The sequence below is a fragment of the Artemia franciscana genome, chromosome 12 (genome assembly GCF_032884065.1).
Source record: "Artemia franciscana chromosome 12, ASM3288406v1, whole genome shotgun sequence".
NCBI lineage: Eukaryota > Metazoa > Arthropoda > Branchiopoda > Anostraca > Artemiidae > Artemia > Artemia franciscana.
The window spans coordinates 23,619,440-23,637,966 of NC_088874.1; the positions used below are offsets into that span (position 1 = coordinate 23,619,440).

Consider the following 18,527-nt stretch of genomic DNA (forward strand, 5'->3'; position numbering starts at 1 on the left):
CAGTGGGGGGAGTTGGAGGGGGAAATCTTGGAAAAACACTTGGAGTGTAGGAATCGGGATGAAGCTTGGTGGATAGAATAAACAAATGTCGTGGATACTTGATTGACAGAATCGTACTGGATTCGCCCTCTTTGGGGGAGGTGGGGGGAGGGGTTCTGTGATTTGACGAGTTTGGTGCTTCTGGACGTGCTAGGACGATGAAAATTGATAGGCGTGTCAGGGAGCTGCACAATTTGACTTGATAAAGTCGTTTTCCCAGATTCGACCATCTGGGGGGCTAAAGGGAGAGGAAAAATTAGAAAAAATTAGGTATTTATAACTTACGAGTGGGTGATCGGATCTTAATGAATTTTGATATTTAGAAGGACATCGTGACTCAGAGCTCTTATTTTAAATTCTGACCGGGATTAAGCCTCTTATTTTCCTTTTTAAATCAATCTATTGATTCATAGAATTTTGTTAGAGCTCATACCATATGATCTTTTGGCTCTTAGCTCTTCTCGCCTCGTCACAAGTGCCATACGAGCTCTTAGTTCTTGTTTTTTTCTTTTTCAGTTTTTAAGTTTTTTTCAAGTTTTTTTATTAGTTTTTATTTTGTTTTTTCTTTTTAGTTTTTTTGTAGTTTTTACCTTTTTTAGTTTTTTTTCAGTTTTTGTTTTTTTTAGTTTCTAGTTTTTTACCTTTTTTTGTTTTTTTTTAGTTTTTTAGCTTTTTTAGTTTTTTTAGTATTTTCTTTTTTTTGTAGTTTTTACCTTTTTTAGGTTTTTTCTTCTTTTGTATTAATGCTAAAGCCAAGGTTCAACCCTGGAGCCTCTCGGACCTAGAACCTGAAACATAACGCTTTACCAACTCAGCTACTTCGGCTTGAATACATTCGTTTTGAGCAGCTTACTCGGGTGTTGCCATTGAAGGTTCTTCAGTCATTTTACAATTAGAAATTTCTCTTTTAACGATCTTCTTACAATTAAAAATTTGTCTTTGAACGATATTCTTAAATACCTGTGTCCTGGTCGTCATTTATATTCCCTGTGTCCCGGTCGTCATTTGTGTCCCGGTATCCCAGTCTGTAATTTCTCTTTGAGTGTCCCGGTCGTCATTTATATTCCTTCTGTCCCGGTCGTCATTTGTGTCCCGGTCTGTAATTTCTCTTTGAGTGTTTTTTCTTTTTAGTTTTTTAGTTTTTTTACCTTTTTCTTTTTTCAGTTTTCTTTTTCTTCTTTATCTTTCAGCGTCACTATGAAATACATATCGCCGAACCTTTGCTTTTTTAACTAAAATCTGGTAGGCATTGATGACCTTATCCAAGTCAAAATCCCAAACCCAATCATCATCGGTATCGTTTTCAGTTTTGATATGTTTTGACTCTTGCTGTCCAGGTGGATTTTCATCTAACTGCGCGGTTTTGTGTTCTTTAGCCGCAAGCCTGTTTTCTTGCTGTTCTTGTGATTCCTCGGCACGCTTTCTTTTCTTACTTTCTCTATCAGCCGCAAGTTTTTTTGGCATAGACTCTTTGAGCAGCTTCCTCGGCTGTTGCCATTGTAAGTTCTTCAGTCATTTTACAATTAAACATTTTTCCGTCCACGATCTTCTTACAATTAAAAATTCGTCTTTGAACGATTTTCTTAAATGCTTTTAATGACGTAATCGTCATAACAAACATGACGACAACTAACTTCAATGATACTTTTTTTTTTAATAATAAGTATTCAAAAAAATTGAGGCTCTTCCAATTTTATTAAATTGTTTAAAATGTAAAAAACTGCTAATTGCACAAATATTTCAATATATTTTGACAATGGATTAAAGTAATTCGAAAACCTTAAAACAGAAACCCAAAAGTTTGAGGTTTATTAGAAATTGTTGAGCTTTAGAGTGCCACAAAGAAATTTTGTCCAGTTTCATTTAGTTTCAAATGTTACCAAATGTCAAATGTCAAATGTTTAAAAAAAAATGAACACCAGGACAAAACACTGGAGCAACGCAAAATCGTGCAGTTAGAAGAAAATCAACCTTGACAGCGAGAATGAAAACGTATCAAAACTGAAAATGATAGCGATGATGATTGGGTTTGGGACATAGACTTGGATAAGGTCATCAATGCCTACCAGATTTCAGTTAAAAAAAACAAAGGTTCGGCGATATGTATTTCATAATAACGAAAGACAAGCCGAGGTAAAACAAAGCAAGCAAATTGAAAGTGATAGCGATGATCCAAAAAAAAAACTAAAAAAAATAGAAAAACAAACAAAATTGAGAAATTTTCTTCTTGGATGCGCCAGGAGGTACTTGCAAAACTTTTCAAATAAGATTGATTCTGGCATCACTTCGATCCAAAAATGACACAGCGTTGGCCCTTGCATCGTCCGGAATAGCCGCAACGTTGCTGCCTGGTGGTAGAACTGCTCATTCCGCTTTGAAATTGCCTCTGAATTATCATTCTACAGAAACTCCCACGTGCAATATTTCCAAATCATCTGGGATGGGTAAAGTATTGCAGCAATGCAAACTTATTGTTTGGGACGAGTGCACAATGGCACACAAAAAATCGCTCGAGGCTCTTGACCGATCATTGCAAGATTTGCGAGGAAATTTTAAACCCTTTGGCAGCACATTAATATTGCTTGCGGGAGATTTCAGGCAAAACATTACCTGTTATTCCTAGATCTACACCTGCGGATGAAATGAATGCTTGCCTGAAAAATTCTAACGTATAGGTACACGCAAAGATATTAAAATTAACTATAAATATGCGAGTCCGATTGCAAAACGATAACTGGTGAATCATTTTCAGATAAATTGCTGGCAATTGGAAACGGAAAGCTCCCAGTTGACTCAATTTCAGGACGTATACAACTGCCTCATGAATTCTGTAACTTAGTGACGTCAAAAAATGATTTGGTTGAAAAGGTATTTCTGAATATTCCAACCAATCACAGAAATCATAAATGGCTAAGTGAACGAGCCAAGAACAAAGACGTCCACGAAATCAACATTATTATTTTGGCCAAGATTCGAGACCAGGCAGTCATTTACAAGTCAGTCAACACAGTTCTGAAATCAAATGAAGCGGTTAACTATCCATCAGAATTTTTAAATTCCTGGATCTCCCAGGGTTTCCACCACACATGCTACAACTAAAAATAGGCTTACCAATAATACTGTTGCGAAGTATTAACCCACCAAACCTTTGCAACGGCATGCGACTTGCCGTAAAAAAACCCAAAAACAATGGAAAGCGTAATAGAGACAACAATTTTGAAAGGGCCGTCCGAGGGTGAAGCTGTTCTTATTTTTTGCATTCCCATGATTCCAACGGATCTGCATTTTCAATTTAAAAGATTGTAATTCCCAATTCGGTTAGCATTTGCAATCAGCATGAACAAAGCTCAAGGGCAATCAATAGACAAATGCGGTATAGATCTTAATACGGATTGTTTTTCCCGCGGACAATTATATGTTGCATGCTCAAGAGTCGGTAAACCGGACAATCTATTTATATGCACAAAAACAATGGAAAACTTAATAGAGGCAACAGTTTTGAAATGGCCTTCCGAGGGAATGGAACAGCGAAGAATGTTGAATATCCACAAGTTTTGCGCAGTTAAAAACAAGTTTTGCGCAGATAAAAATATCCGTTGTATATACATATGAGAATCCATATATAGAAGCCTGCCGCGTGCCACTAGATAGGGCCAGGCATTACGGTATTACGAGTCAACCCCTCATATGCGGTATAATTTCTGTTCGTTTTAAGCTTAGTGCTGCTCCTTAGTTGAAAAAAACTTTTCATATTTATTTTTTTATTGTTTTCTTTTAAATAATGTTAGAAAGTCCTGCGCTCCCTTCATTGAAATCTCTTCACCCATGACAAATTCCTCCATGGAAAGATCCTCCCACGTAACCCCCTCAACTTCCCCCCTTTCTCCAAACCAAAAGAAAATCCCCCTGAAAACGTCTGCGCACTTCCCAATAGCCATTAGTATATGTAAACAACGGTCAAAGTTTGTAACTTGCAGCCCCTCCCACGGGACTGTGGGGGAATAAGTCGTCCCCGAAGACATAGTTATTAGGTTTTTCGACTATGGTGAATAAAATGGCTATCACAGAATTTTGATCCGTTGACTTTGGGAAAAAATTAGCGTGGGAGGGGGCCTAGGTACCCTCCAATTTTTTAGTCACTGAAAAAGTACACTAAATCTTTCAATTTCCGTTAGAATGATCCCTCTCGCGACATTCTAGGACCACCGAGTCGATACGATCACCCCTGGAAAAAAAAGAAATAAATACGCATCCGTAATTTGTCTTCTGGTAAGAAATGCAAAATTCCACATTGTTGTAGATAGGAGCTTGAAGCTTCTATAATAGGGTTCTCTAGTGCACCGAATCTGATGGTGTGGTTTTGTTAAGATTTACGGGGTTTTTTCCCCTATTTTCTAAAATAAGGCAAATTTTCTCAGGCTCGTAACTTGTGATGGGTAAGACTAAACTTGATGAAACTTATATATTTAAAATCAGCATTAAAATGCGATTCTTTTGATGTAATCGATTTTTTAGAGTTTTGGTTACTATTGAGCCGGGTCGCTCCCTACTACAGTACGTTACCACGAACTGTTTGATTTAATTTCTGACCGTTTTTAAATAATCCCTGGAAATCTGGCCCACCTCCACGGTGAAATACCCTCCCCACGGATTTGTACTCTAAATTCAATCCCAGTGAACATTTACCCAGGACCAGCGTAAAATTGAGCCGGAAAAGAGAAAGCATGAAATAAAAGAGAATTTTGTATAGGAATTTTGGCGAATTTCCCCAGTGTATGATTTTCTTTGACAAGCTCACACCCTGGAAAATTCCCTCCCAATGAAAAGTCCCCCCGTGAAAAAAAACAGCAGAAAATTCGTCTTCCCACCGTAAAACGTATGCATGTTTTCCAATAACAAATACTATGCGTTCACAATAGGCAATTTTTATAACTTAAAGACCTGTCCCCTGGGGCTGTGAGGGGGTTGATTTTATATCCAAAGGCATTGTTATTGGGCCTTTCAACTATAATGAACAAACTGCTCAAAATTTTAATTGGACGATTTTGGGGGAAAAGGGGTGGGGGCCTAGTTAACCTCCAATATTTTTGGTCACTTAAAAAGGGCACTTGAACTTTTAATTTCCATTATAATGAATCCTCTCACCATATTCTAGAACCACTGGGTCAATACGACCACCCCTGAAAAAACAACAACAAATCAACACGCCTCTGCGATCTTTTTTTTTTTTTGGCAAACGAATACAACATTCTACATTTTTGCCGATAGAAGTTTGAAACTTCTACAATAGGGTTCTCTGATTCGCTGAATCTGATGGTATGGTTTTTACTAATTTTTATTGTTTTTTTTTTAGCGGAAAAAATGGCTGGAAAGAAAATCAATCACACTGAAATAATCGCTAAAAACACAGTTTCCAGTGTTGTAGATTCGGGTAAAATAGACAAAACTGTTGACACGATTCCATAGACACATGAGATTCTGACGCTGCTTTATGATCGATCATGATCATTAATCACGCACCATCAACTTAGAAAGGCCTCAGATGACATTTCTTGCGTGTCACTCCTACATCGATTTTGTCCCTTTACATAACCACGCACTTTATGAGAGGGAGGGAACGTATATGACATATTGCTGTTGCTTTAACAAGGTTTAGAAGTTTGATTCCTTGCCATATAAAAAAAGCCGAAATCTTTCACTGCCTCTGACTGCCAAATATCTTTCAGAAGGATTGCATCTAATGTATTACTTAAAGACTTGGCGTTTAGCTTTCTTGACCAACAAATTGTCAAAACTGACATAGAATGCTTATAAAACAAATCAATAATAAAATAACACTTGTCGCTACAACTCTCATCAGAAAGTAACAACATAAATATTGCTGTGTACAAAACCTAAAGCCCTATTATTCTATCCTGGTTGGAAACGTTCATAATTTCTTTCGTAACAAATCAGTCTAAATACTGGTTTGCTTATTCGAAACTTTAGAGAAGTAGGAATCAACCAAACCTCAGTTTCAGAGCTTTCCAAAAGTTGATAATTTGGTATATTCTCCAGTTATATAATATTCTTGTATTAATTCTTCAAAAGAGATTTAGAAATCCTCGATTATAAATTCTTTTCTTTGCAAAAAAAGAAAAAAATTACCAAACGAAGAAACCCTATATACAAAAATATTTTTGAGTATAAATCATTAGATATACTTCAATTTGTATTTTGATTTTTCCAGAAATATTTATTACATCATATAATATATTTTAAAATCTTCAAGTTTTAAGTTAACTGTTCCTAAAAATGAGATAGTTTGCTTCTTTGTCATCAAGAGTCCTTTAGACTAAAAAATGTATACTTGCTCTGCATTTGCAGAGGTATATTTGCTTTTTTTTCTTTTCTTTTTTTTTACAAAAAATAGATATGTTATTCATCCACACATTGAAATTGTTGAACAATCTAGCTTGTATATGCTTGTTTACGACAGCAACATTTTGGTGTTTCCGTGTTTTAAAACCTAAGAACAATGATTTACCGGTGGTTCCTAAGTCATGATCAGGTCCAGAACCAAAATCAGTGCAATATTGTACATGTCTAAAATCGTTAAATGTCTCTTGTTCATGGAGTAGCCCCAATTTTAGCTTAACTAATCTTTTTTTCTATTTTATCTTGTTCGAACAAAGTTCCTGTCGTTGTTGGGGGCAATTTTCGGGCGAACCAGAATGTTTTTACCTTTTTTTTTTTTTATTGTGTATTGGCGTCCATGTGGTCCAAGAGCTTAAGGGTATAATCTCAAGTCAAGCTGGAAAAACATATTTTAGGCACTTTTTGGTTAAACCCATGTATCAGGGTCTCATTTGCCCAAGTACTTACGAGTTTAAGTTTCAAACCGATCAGAGACAACAACTTTTTTTGGCTCATTTTCGCGCCCCATATTACCCTACCCCTCCAATCAACAGTTTGCGAGCCCTTGGCCGAAGGAATGATCTTTGAAAGTTTCTAACTCGATCAGAGAGCTAAGATTAAACATGTCCGTGTTTTTTCAACTTTGAAACCTAATTGTTAACAGTAGTCAATTTTCGCGTTTTGGGGTCCTTGCCCCTGGGATTACTTGAGTCATGATCTCCGGAGGCATATTAGTTAGACCTGTTGACTAACCTGAACAAAATGACTATCGATGGACTAGATGGGGGGGGGGCACGGAGGTACCCGAGGACTAAATATAGTATGGCGGACTAATTACTCTCTAATCAGTTTTGTTTCTTGAAAAATCACTAGAATCGATCGGTTTCCAGTTGATTCTTCTTCCTCCCAAGTTTCTATGACTATCCCTTCTATGTGAAGTTGCCCCAACAAAACAGGGAAACACTTAGCTTTTTACCAATCCAATGCTAAGCGTTGACTTTGAAATGCATGCATAGATTGAGGTTCCTGTTAAATTTTTCGCTTAACCCCATATTAGAATACACCTTAAACGAAAGTCTAAGCTCTCCTTGACAGAAGGAACCGATTCTTTAAAAGTTTCAAACTGATCGGACAGCTAAGATAAAATATATCCGTGTTTTCTTAACTTTTAAACCTGTCTGTTAACAGTGGTCAATTTGTGCATTTTATGGTCCGTGCCCCCCCCTCTGGGTGCCTGAGTCGTGAGAGTCCAGAACGCTTGTCTATTGGACCTTTCGACTACCTGAGAAAATGATTATGTATGGGTTTTGATTCCGCAATTACTTGGTTTTCAAACTTTGTCGACGAACTTGAAGAAGTTTTCGACTTCCCTTGTGGTAGGAATAACATCATTGGCCAAGTAGATTATTCGAGCTTGAAAATCCTGTGCATTTTGTGGTCTTCAAATTTGCCAAATGCTCTGGTTCAGGCAACATCTTAGAAATTATACTTAAAATTTTTTTAATAGAATATCCTCAAACAGGAAAAACCGCTCGTCTTGTCCCCCCCCCTTCCAATATAACGTGATTTAATGCACAAAGGCTCCCTTAGACCTGTTAGTCTTTTCTCTTGCGTGGGGAAAGTCTACAAAAGCGCTTCTAATGCAAAAAAAAAATGTTTGAAGTGTAAACAAACTGAAGGGGGGTAATTGAGGATAGGGCCCAAGTGCATTTCTTCGCGCTTCCGATCATGCAGATTGAATATCTTTTGAAAAAATGAGAGGAACACTGGCTCAAGTCCTTCACTTTTGGCCATTGAATTACATTGATTCAACATTCTTTTATGACTCTTATTTCAGCAAGGCTTGACATGCTCTTTTTTCTATTAAACGAATTTGTGAGGTCCGTGTTATAAATGGGTTGCTCTTGAGGTCCCTGTTCCTTGGGCCGCATTTACCGTATCGCTCGAAGGAACCTTTTTGTCCTTTTGACCGTTCTGATTAAATATCTTTCTTGAAAATTTGTTCTGATGCCAACGGGGCCCGTAAAGAAGAGGTCTTGGGGACATATTGTTTTTAAGGGATATCAGGTCGGTCTTTAATCATTGTGGTCAACAGTCATTTGAGTTTGTGATCGAATGAGTCTTCCCAAAAATGCTTATCAACCGTATGACGCGGTTTGAAAAAAAAGAACCAGGGAGACACATCGCTCTTTGCTTAGCAAAGGAGGAACTAGAGCAAAATTTTGGGGTCTCAGTGTGATATGGGTGCCAATTTTTAGCCAAATTGAGAAGTTTATTTAAATAAAAGAGTGGAAAAAACTCTGAGTGAGGGCGATGGATTTTTTCCTTTTTTAGGGGGGTATATGCCTGTTTCACTTAGTCTACGCTAACGCCTAGAAAATGAGTGAATTAGGTTGCTTGAGCAGTAAAAGAGAGAAAAAAAAAACTGTAATTCATTAAGAGAATGCCAATAAAAATGTATTTCAGTGAAGATGATTCTTCTAGTAATTGTTCAACAGCAAGGAAAAACAGCTAAGATCGCACAAACATCAAACTAGATTGGTTATTTCGTTTTTCTTTTAAATACGTTTAATCACTGAAATTCGAACTTGGAGTTCTATTTAATGTTTTTTTCTTATTTACACTAAGTTTCTATCCATGTTTTTGTAAGATTTAATTTGGCACTTGTTATCATTTAGTTTTTTCATGTTTTTGCATAGATGTACTCCTTGAAATGATTTTAATTTCCTACTTCCTGGTTCGAATTGGATATGTTTAAGGGGATCAAGAGGATGACTATTAATTTGTTCCCAGCTTTCGAAGTTTTAAACCGGAATTGATAAAGTCAGAGGCAAAAGACTGTATATAGTTGCAATTCTTCATCATGTAAGGTTGTAGGAGTAGATGTAATCAAACATTCCGTGGTAACGAACTGTAGTAAGGAGCGACCCAACTCAATGGTAAACGAAACTCTAAAAATCGGAATTTTGATGCTAAAAGAACATCAAAGAATCGGATTTTCATGCTGATTTTAAATATACAAGTTTCATCAAATTTAGTCTTTGTCATCAAAAGGTACGAGCCTGAGAAAATTTACCTTATTTTGGAAAATAGGGGGAAACACCCCCTAAAAGTCATGGAATCCTAACGAAAATCACACCATTGCATTCAGCGTATCAGAAAACCCTATAGCAAAAATTTCAAGATCCCATCTACAAATATATGGAATTTCATATTTTTTGCCAGAAGACAGATCACGGGTGCGTGTTTATTTGTTTTTTTTCCCCAGGGGTGATCGTATTGACCAAGTGGTCTTAGAGTGTCGCAAGAGGGCTCGTTCTAAAGGAAATGAAAAGTTCTAGTGTCCTTTTGAAGTGACCAAAAAAATTGGAGGGCACCTAGGCCCCCTCACACACTAGTCAACGGATAAAATTTTGAGATAGTCATTTTGTTCCGCATAGTCGAAAACCATAATAGCTATTTCTTTGAGGATGACTTACTCCCCCACAGTCCCTGGGTGAGGGGATGCAAGTTACAAACTGTGACTAGTGTTTACATATAGTAATGGTTATTGGGAAGTGTAAAGACGTTTTCAGGTGGATTTTTTTAGTTTGAGGGGTAGGGTTGAGGAGAGGGGCTATGTGGGAGGATCTTTACTTGGAGGAATATGTCATGGGAGAAGAGAAATTACATGAAAAGGGTGCAGGATTTTCTCGCATTACTATAAAAAAAAACAATGAAAAAATAAACATGAAAAAGTTTTTTCTATTGAAAGTAAGGAGTAGCATTAAAACTTACGAATAGAGATTATTAAGCATATGAGGGGTTTTAAAAGTACTTTAGCATAAAGAGCGAGGTATTTAGGAGGAGATAAATACCTCGCTCTTTATGCTAAAGTATTTTTAGTAATTTCAACTATTTATTCAACGACCTTTCTGATTCAGGGGTCATTCTTAAAGAATTCGGACAAAACTTAAAATTTGGTGTAAAAAGCAAGGTATTAACGAGGAGACAAACCCCTCATATACATAATAAAAGTTATAATATAAATATATAATATACACAATATAAAAGTTTGTTACGTAAGTCAATTCTTAAGTTACGTATATTTTTTACTAATAAACGTTCCTTAAAAATTAAAAGTTCTAGTTGCCTTTTTAAGTAACCGAAAAATTGGAGGGCAACTACCCCTCCTTTCCCACACCTTATTTCTCAAAATCGTCTGATCAAAACTAAGAGAAAGCCTTTTAGCCAAAAAAAGAATTAATATACAAATTTCATTTTAATAATTTATGTGCGGAGAGCCAAAATCAAACATGCATTAATTCAAAAACGTTCAGAAATTAAATAAAAAAACTAGTTTTTCTTAACTGAAAGTAAGAAGCGACATTAAAACTTAAAACGAACAGAAATTACTCAATGAAATGGGCTGTCTCCTCCGCAATCCCTCGCTCTTTGCGCAAAAGTTTGACTCTTTGCCACAATTCTACTTTTTAAAACAATTAAAAACTCTAGCGTAAAGAGCGAGGGATTCCGGAGGAGACAACCCATTTCATATACGGAGTAATTTCTGTTCGTGTTAAGTTTTAATGTCCGTCCTTACATTCAGTTAGAAAAACTAGTTTTTTTTTATTTAATCTAATAAAGAGCGATCCCCGACCTCTAGTAATCAAAAATTGAACAACTTTTTTCAAGAAAACGTTAGGAATATTTGCTGCTATTCAGATTCAAGAGCATAATGATTTGAAAGGATGGAAACAAATTATTGAGAATTAAAAAAAAAAGATTGTGAAACCGGTCAACCATGACTTCATTTCCCATTTTTTACTCTTTTTTTCGCCACCACTAGTAGGATATCGGAAATTTATTGATACATGGCCAATGGCTGATTCGAAACCTAATGTGTACTTCATTTTTGTAAACTTGTCTTGGTAACGCTAGAGTAAAGCGTCATATGGCACCAGGAATTGCACTTCCTGGTGCCCTTCTCAAAGAAAAGAAGGCTCGGAAATTTAAAAAATACACTAGTTGAAAACCCTTGAATGGAAATGTTGTTTACAGTCAATACAGTTTTTGTATTGGAAGCAGAGAGCGAAATTGAAAATTTAAACGAACATAAATTGTTGTTTTTCAGTCTACGAAACATGTATATATAAAGCTAGTGCAAATGAACCGACTGATGCTGGTTCCCAATGTTTGTTACATAGGGCAAAATCAACAGTTTACTGAAAAAAAAAAAAAAAAAAAAAATCAGGATTGTTGTTTATAAAGCAGCTTGAAGTACTAGAAATATTTTTTATTATGGTAAAAAAATTCTATGATGTTTGTATATGTTTTGAATTTGCTGAATTTGATACAACTTTGGCAAATTGAGTGCACTTAAATTAAAGACTCTTTTGGATTTTAAAATGAAGATTACACGACTTCTTTGTCGGCAACTCGAAAGTGAAGTTGTATTGGTAATGTAATAAGTCGGACCTTTTTGTAAGTTTTCATCCCCCCCCCTTCTCTCTAAAAGAAAAAAAAGACCGATTTTTTTTTTCTGCTCATCAACCTTTTTTGCTCGTTTTCTTCAAAGATTCTTGCATTTTTTTTTTACATGGTTCTTTCCATATAGCATTTAACATGCCCTGACACTTTTTGCACCTATGATCTTATTTTAAGCTTTTTATACCCTGACGATGGTAGAATCCTCTCTGTTGTCGCGGAAAACCTTTTTAATGAGAAAAATTGATTCTTGATATCGAAGCTGTATGAAATAAAGCTGATACAAGTAAATGCATTCTTTTTCTTGAAGCCTTGATATAAAGGAGTTAAGCTTTTTTCTGATCGTTTTTCAAATAATCCCTGGAAATCATGCTCCCCTCCATGGAAAATTTCCTCTCACTCTAAAATTCCTCAAAGTAAAGTTCCTCCCACCTAAATCCTCCTCAGGAAAATTTCCCCTGACAATTCCATCCCGACTTAAGATTCCCCAGGAAAATGTCTTCTGAACGATTCCACCTCAAAAATTTTCCATTGCATGCTTTCGTTGGGAAAAGACTTTAATTTCTGACTATTTCTCAAACCATACCGAAAATCCATCCTCATTGGAAAATTTTCCTGGAAATTCCCACCCCCAGTGGAAAATTGTTCCCATGGAAAATCCTCTCAAGGAGAATTTTTCCCATGGAACACTCCCCCTCCCATCCATAAAAAAATCCTCCGGACAATTCTAACCCTGCTGACTATTTTCCTCGGAACATCTCTACATGTCAAATTTTGTCGGCTGGAACAAAGTAAGACAAAAAAAATCGCATAGGAATTCTGGCAAATTCCCCCAGCATAAAATTTCATCTGGAAAGCTCATCCCCGGAAATTTCCTTCCCCATCGAAAACTCTGATCGTGTAAAATCTCCCCCCCCCCCAACGAAAATGTCTGTATGTTTCCCAATAACAAATATTATAAATAAACAACGGGTAAATTTCGTAACTTCAGCCCTTTTCTCATGGGCTTTGGGGGGTCTTTTATCCCCAGAAACTTAGTTATTGGATCTTTCAACTATGCTTAACAAAATGGCTATGTCAGTATTTTGATCGGACAACTTTGGGGGAAAGGGGTGTGGAAGGGGGTTAGCTTTCCTCCAATATCACTTAAAAAGGACACTAGAACTTTTGATTTTGAAACAAATAAGCTGTCTCTCGATCTTCTGCACTAGAAACTGTAGCTGCACTAGAGCTGTAGAATAAAGAATCAAAAGATGTTAACTAATAAAGACTATAAAAAACATAGTTATGAAATAGTTATTTTTAATAAAACATTTAAAAAATGTTGGTAACTAAAAAAACGTACATTTGGTTTATTCCAGCATACGGTTAAGTTCAAAGACATTAAAGTCCGTTAATGTTTTACTTTCTTTTGATTTCTGTTATTAATTTTTTTTTAACTTTTCTTTTCATGTATTTACAGTGCAAAAGTAGAATACCAAACAAGCAATTATGCAGTCCCACATTAACTTTAATAGCTCTGTTTTAATTCCTCTGACTAGGAAATAAAAAAAAAAAAAAAAAACTGAGGTCACTTTTCTTGTCTGCAGTATTTCCGCTCCGTAAATTAGTTTTATGATTTTAGGTTTTAAAATGTGTTTTCGAATTATGAAAATCTCTGCGCAAATGCAACAAATTGGTCTTCAAGCACGAAGCAAAAGACTCCGCATGGACATTATTTACTATCTCAGTATGCTCTGAGGAGTCTCCGAGGTTACCGGAAATGTGGCTGGGATTTTAGTTCTGGGATTCTAGTAACTAGTTAAATTCTTTCTGGATTTTCTTTTTTGTTCCTATTTACTTTGGTTTTAGAGGTAATATTCAAGTGAAGAGATTGTCCATCGTGAGAGAAAGATGTGGCAAGTTAATTTTCTTTGAAAATTTTCCCCCTGTATAAATCCAAAAGAAGAGACAGTATTATTTTGCTATCAGAAACCAAAGAAAAAAAAATACAATATACAGATAGAGCTAAGTTTCACCGAGAGATTTCGAGTTCCAGGTTTGTGCCTCCATAGTTATGTAGTAAATAAGAAAATACTTTAAAATTACCTTTACTACGATTGACCCCCTCCCCCAAGCAAAATGCTATGTATGGTATTAAGAAGAGCTATGCAAATAATTTTTCTCTTTCTGTAGTTGAGAAATTGTAACATAGATAAACTGATGCGATTTGAAGTAATTGAGGAGATAGATCATAAAATTTGTATTCTTCCATTGTACTTAAGTTTGTTGAAATGACCGCTATAAATGAATTCTAATGCAAAGATAAGGTGTTTTGTGACTAAACTATGCTATTTGCAGTGATGCAGTTGAAACGGGTTATTTAAAATATTGGTTGTAAATCATACCGTTTTTTAGAACAGGTGTGGAATATCCAAATACTGTATTGTCTGTGGAACAGTGGAATATTCTAGTCTGACGTTTGCAATATTTAGTCCTATTTTACTGTGGCAAATTTATTTTAAATCAAAGAACAGAGGGTTTACCATAATTCTAATACTGAAGGATGCAGAAATTCAAAAACAGGTTAAAAATAGTAGATTGCGGTCTCAGGTTCATTAAGTGCGTATGATCAAAGAAACCTATATGGACATCGTCATGCTCTGTAACTTACCTTATGACTACCTCACCTTCGGTTGTGACTTGAAATGCGTTACTTAAATCTTGCTGCTCAGTCCTTAAAAAAGACGGATACAAGCTGTATTTCAGAATTAGGTTTTGAGGCACGATTCGAATGTTAGGCATTGGAGGTTTCAAGCTTCCCAATGGTAACCATTCATGGCTCTTAATCCTGAAGATGTTCAGCTTTTAGATTTAGTGTTAATTTAGTCTTCTTGTTTTTCTGGTTAACTTTCGGTTACCTCAATCTTTAGCGGTATTAAATAAAAAAAAAAACAAGTTTTCTTAACTGAAAGTAAGGAGCGACAGTAAAACTTAAAACGAACAGAAATTACTCCGTGTATGAAAGGGGCTTTTCCTCCTCAAAACCACGCTCTTTACGGTGAGGTTTGACTCTTTCTCTTAACTTAACTTTTTAAAACAGTAAAAAAAACTTTAGCGTAAAGAGCGGGGCGTTGAGGAGGAAAAGCCCCTTTCATATGCGGAATAATTTCTGTTCGTTTTAAGTTTTAATGTCACTCCTTACTTTCAGTTAAGAAAACTTGTTTTTTATTTAATTTCTGAACGTTTTGAATTAATGCATGTTTTGATTTTGGCTCTCTACACATAAATAATTAAAATGAAATTTGCATACTAATGTTTTTTTGGCTAAATGGATTTCTCATAGTTTTAATCGGAAGATTTTGAGAAAATAAAGGAGCGGGGGAGGAGGCCTAGTTGCCCTCCAATTTGTTGATTACTTAAAAAGGCAACTAGAACTTTTAATTTTTTACGGACGTTTTCATTAGTAAAAAATATACGTAACTTACGTAACGAACTTCTATATTCGTATATTTTTATTACATATATGAGGGGGTTCACCCTCTTGTCAATACCTCGCTCTTTACACTAAAGCTTGAATTTTGTCCCAATTACTGAAGAATGACCCCTGAATCACAAAGGCCCTACGATAAATGGTTGAAATTACTAAGAATACTTTTGCGCAAACACCGAGGTATTACGAGGAGGTGAACCCCTCATATGCGTAATAATTTCTGTTCATTTTAAGTTTTAATGCTGCTCCTTACTTTCAGTTGAAAAAAAAACTTTTCATATTTATTTTTTCATTGTTTTTTAAATAATGCTAGAAAATCCTGCGCCCCCTTCATTGAAATTTTCTTCCCCCATGACAAATTCCTCTATGAAAAGATTTTCCCACGTACCCCCCTCAAATTCTCCCCCCCCCCAAACCAAAAAATCCTCCTGAAAACGTCTCTACACTTCTCAATAACCATTACTATATGTAAACACTGGTCAAAGTTTGTAACTTTCAGCCCCTCCCACGGAGACTGTGGGGGAGAAAGTCGCCTCAAAGACATAGTTATTAGGTTTTTCGACTTGGGTGAATAAAATGACTATCTCAGAATTTTGATTTGGTGACTTTGGGGAAAAATGAGCGTGGGAGGGTGCCTAGGTGCTCTCCAATTTTTTTAGTCACTTAAAAAGGTCACTAGAACTTTTAATTCCCGTTAGAATGAGTCCTGTTGCAACATTCAAGGACCACTAGGTCGATAAGATCACCCCTGGGAAAAAGAAAAACAAACAAACAAATAAATAAATAAATACTCAACAGTGATCGGTCTTCTGGCAAAAAATACGAATATCCATATTTTTGTAGATAGGAGCTTAAAACTTCTACAGTGGGGTTCTCTGATACGCTGAATGCAATGGTGTGATTTCCTAATTCCCCCTATTTTATAAAATAAGGCAATTTTTTCAGGCTCGTAACTTTTGATGGGTAAGACTAGACTTGATGAAGCTTATATATTTAAAATCGGCATTAAAATGCGATTCTTTTGATGTAACTATTGGTGTCAAAATTCCAATTTTTAGAGTTTCGGTTACTATTGAGCCGAGTCGCTCCTTACTATAGTTCGTAACCACGAACTGTTTGATAAGTTATGCTGTGGCTGATGTTTACCGACATTGAACAACCTCAATCTTTACTAGTCAACATTCAACTTTCTATTGGACCATAAGTTCTTGGAGGCGGTTTATGTAGAAAAGAATAATCGATATTGAAACATGATTTTGGCAAATATGTGATTAAACAAGCAATTATTTGGGTACTTTATTTTAAGTTTTATTTGTAAGCAATAAACAACAATCTGATCTGACCATAAATATCGAAGGGCTGAGGGTGGTTCCCCCCTTATATTTATTATATCTCTAAGTATGATATAAAAATGGAGAGAAATAAAATACTAAAAATAATTATTTTCAAATGAAAGTAAAGAAGGACTTTAAAACTTAAAATGGAAAGAAATTGTCCTAGGGGTAAGCTACCTGTTCATCATACCCCTTTCCTCTTTGCGTTGATTTTTTACTTTGTATCTCAATGCTTCTAGAATGAATGCCTTAAAAAACAAAATAAAATGCAATCAGTAGTTTAACTCTTTTTGTTTTATCTGGGTGTTTCAAGAATAATAGGGCTCTTTTAGTAGCATTTGCTTTAAATAGTTACCTTATTCCTATCAATCGTTTTAAGGCAAAATATAAATAAAGTAAAAGGAATTACCACCTGGCTATGTTCTTTACAATCTAAAACACTCTCAAGAAATCAGTTGTCAAACTTTAGCATAGAGATTGGCAGGGCGGTTAAGGGTGACAGTCAAAATCCTTGTGGGTAGAATAGTTTTTGAAACTTTTAAGTTTTAATCCTGACGTTTATTTTCATTTGAAGAAACTTGTTCTTTTAAATATTTACTTTACTTTAAAAGGAGTGTTTCAAATTCAGGTTGGGTTCACATTCTTTGCATACTGTTAAAGAAGGGAACAAAGTAAAGACAGACAGGAGCAGTTTTGTATTTAACTATTATCACTTCCCATTCTCATTGGTGTGTTAGAGGGCTTGTGAACTAGTAACGGTAGCTAAAAAAATCTCTGTCAGTCTTCTATTTTAACTACCTTAGCCCTTCTCCAACCATTAGCTGTCATGTGGAATTGCCTCCCAGAACAGACTTTTCTCATTTAGTCGTCGTGACGCTAGGCTGTTGCATTATAAATTGATGTCTACTGTAACATCTCTGCCCCTCCCCCCGAAATAAATGAAAGCTTCATAAGCGAAAATAAATGAATGTTGAGACTTTAAACTTGGAATGGAGACTTCTTGGTAGGATGGGTAGGGGAGGAAGGGTGAGCAGGGAAGATAAGGGTGGGCTGGGAAGGTAAGGGTGGGTAGGGAGTAAACCCTCGTAGGTTTTCTCCGGAGTGAAAGTGTTGTTTAGTTTATCTATGTTTTTGTGACTGTGAAAATGAAAAACTTAGTCTTCCCTTTTCAGTGTTTGTATTTAACTTGATCTATTTAGAGGATCAAATTTGCAAAGATCTTACTCTTCAAGGAACCGATCTTCAGAAATCACCATGTTCATTTACAGCTATAGCTTTCATCTAAAAAAGCATTGCTTTTTTTTTAATTTTTTTTTAGAAAAACTTAATGATTTAAGAAAAATGATTTTGTTTTTATTATCAAAATGAGATGATTTTTTGGAAACACAGGGAAAGATTTTTTTGTATAGATATTGGTGTTAATGTAAAATTGTGTCATGTAGGGATGAAAAGTTTTACTTTTCTGTCCTAAAAGATTTAGTAGAAACTAAAAAGAAAGAAAATAAACACTATAAGAAAGCTTAAAAAATAGTTGTCTCTCCAAATGCAATAAAAAGTAAAAAACAAATGTTTCATTTCTAGTCCTAAGAAATTTAACTTCTCTAGGTGGCAATAAAAAATTTCCTTTACTTTTTTTGTAAATTTTTAGATGCAGGCATATTCCAATGAGGAAGTTCTCTCTCATATAAGTGAATAGCGTTTGGATTCGAAATTGTTTGTCACTGAATTTTGGAAGCTAATGTGAAAACTAAAGCTCATAGATGCCTCGTCCTGATAGCAATTTCAAGTCAAATTTTAGATGAGAATTTTTATCAATTTGA

General features: G+C 35.5%; 1 protein-coding gene across 22 annotated transcripts in view; it reads left to right on the forward strand.

The window, feature by feature from the left end:
- Window positions 1–18,527, forward strand: part of LOC136033883 (uncharacterized) — a 611,411-nt gene that overhangs the window by 544,868 nt on the left and 48,016 nt on the right. For 4 of the 22 annotated variants that reach the window (XR_010619050.1, XR_010619048.1, XM_065714862.1 and 1 more), the window contains exon 3: window positions 13,526–13,694. The exons of 7 other annotated variants lie outside the window; for them this stretch is intronic. The gene's annotated coding sequence lies outside the window, so the exon portion shown is untranslated. Of the gene's footprint in view, window positions 1–13,525; window positions 13,940–18,527 lie in introns of those variants that run through there. 11 more of the 22 variants (XR_010619051.1, XR_010619053.1, XM_065714863.1 and 8 more) reach the window with 5 other exon arrangements.